The sequence below is a fragment of the Jatropha curcas genome, chromosome 5, assembly GCF_041381405.1.
Source record: "Jatropha curcas cultivar XTBG-Jc1 chromosome 5, XTBG_Jcur_1.0, whole genome shotgun sequence".
NCBI lineage: Eukaryota > Viridiplantae > Streptophyta > Magnoliopsida > Malpighiales > Euphorbiaceae > Jatropha > Jatropha curcas.
In genome coordinates, this window is record NC_143155.1 from 8,341,788 (window position 1) to 8,343,988 (window position 2,201).

General features: G+C 39.1%; 1 non-coding gene across 1 annotated transcript; it reads right to left on the reverse strand.

Moving 5' to 3' along the window:
- Positions 1 to 225: 225 nt before the first annotated feature.
- LOC149496181 (small nucleolar RNA R71) lies at positions 226 to 332 on the reverse strand. The gene has a single exon (XR_016321075.1). It is a non-coding gene; the product is annotated as a small nucleolar RNA R71 (small nucleolar RNA).
- Between the last annotated feature and the right edge of the window lie 1,869 nt (positions 333 to 2,201).

A 2,201-nucleotide genomic window follows, 5' to 3' on the forward strand; every position in this document is an offset into this window, starting at 1 on the left:
CCAAGTGAAGATCCTAATGCTCATATCACGAATTTCCTGGAAATTTGCGATACTTTCAAACAAAATGGTGTTTCCGAAGATGCAATAAAACTGAGATTATTCCCGTTCACTCTTCGGGACAAAGCACGATCTTGGTTACAGTCATGCCCCGCTGGAAGTTTCACAACATGGGAAGAATTAGCCCAAAAGTTTTTAGCAAAATTCTTTCCATCTTCAAGGACCACAAAACTACACAATGAGATAATGACATTCGCTCACCATGATCAAGAAAGCTTGTATGAAGCTTGGGACAGATTCAAAGACTTGTTGAAAAAGTGTCCACATCACAGTTTGCCTAAGTGGTTACAGGTACAAAATTTCTATAATGCATTATCGCCTAACATTAAAATCACTTTAGATGCAGCTGCAGGTGGATCTTTTGAGAGGAAAGGAATTGATGAGGCATACGACTTGATAGAGGAGATGGCAAGCAACAGCCATTATTAAAACAACTCAAAAAGGAAGAAGACTGCAGGAGTCTATGAAATAGATGGCATTACAGCACTCAATGTCAAGGTAGATAATATGGTAAGGAAATTGGACCTATTAACTACTAATCCTGTAAATTCTATTATGCAAGTTTGTGACAGATGCAATGGACAACATGGAATTGGAGAATGTATGATAGACTCTTTGAATCCGCAAACCTTGGAGCAATTAAACTATGTGATGAATCAAGGAAGGAAGAATTACCCATACTCCAATTCCTATGATAATAGATTGAGGAACCATCCAAATCTGTCATATGGGAATCCTAACAATGCTTTAAACGCACCACCGGGCTTCCTTCCTCAAGAGAAGAAATCTCATGATGATCTCCTCACTGCCCTTTCTAATTCGCACATGGATTTCATAAACGAAACCAGAGAAAACCATAAAATCCAACAGGCGGCAATAAGAAATTTGGAGATTCAGCTAGGACAATTTGCAAACATTATGGCATCTCGACCTCAAGGTACGTTACCTAGCAATACTGAAAAGAATCCTAAAGAACAGGTACAGGCTATCACCTTGAGAAGCGATAAGCAGTTAGAAGAACCACCAAAGAAAGAAAAGAAGGCGGAAGAGCAGAAAAAGGTTCCCATCATTGACCTAGAAGAGTAAGAAGAAGTAAAACCCTATGTTCCACCTGTCCCCTTCCTACAAAGGTTGAAGAAAGCACAAGATGACAAGAGCTTCCTAAAGTTTCTGGATGTATTCAAAAAGCTTCAAATCAACATTCCTTTTGCTGAAGCTCTTGCTTAAATGCCTAGTTATGCGAAAGTCCTAAAAGATATCCTGAGCAAGAAATGAAAAATCGATGAACAAGAAATGGCAATGTTGACTGAGGAGTGCAGTGCAATTATCCAAAATAAATTGCCTCCGAAGTTAAAGGATTCAGGAAGTTTTTCTATCCCTTGCAATATTAGTAATCTTGATTTTGAAAAAGCTTTGGCAGATTTAGGTGCTAGCATTAATCTTATGTATTATGAAGTTTTTAAGATGTTAGGTATGGGAGAGCTCAAACCAACAAGGTGTGAATACTCAAATTTTGAGGCTCAAAAAGCCAGTTTTCCCAGACTGCAAATAGTCCGGCCGGACCGGAGGCCATTTTGGAAATTTACCGGAAGTATGCCAATATGGTACTTAAAACGTCCGGGACGTCGTGAGGATCGCAGAACTGGTCCCGGAATATTTTTTGGAGGTCCGGAACTCCCGAAAAAGCCTCCGGAACGAAAAATTAGCAAGCCTGCAGGCCTCGGTGAAGCTAAGAAGCCGGTCCGGAAGCTTAATCCGGAGCTTAATCCGAAATTTTTCAAGCTGAAGCTAAGAAGCGGTCGCCGGTTAACTCAGGTAAATAAACAAAACTCTGCTCATTTAATTTTAGCACTTCATGCATATTTCTCTTCTACTCCTAATAACTCTACAACTGCATGAACGCATTCATGTCATCAATTAGACAAATAAACAGCCTCAATCAAATATGATTAAGCTTAAATACCCGGTTAATTAATAATCGTGGTATTAATACTAAATCCGACAATATTGGCTAAAAAGCCTAGTTAATTAATAACTACAGTTTAATTGCCTTTATTTCGAACAGTCCGGCTTAAGTCCAATTAATCAATAATTGTGGCTAGAAGCCTTAATCAATCACGTTTTCGGCAACAAATTGCCTGCAG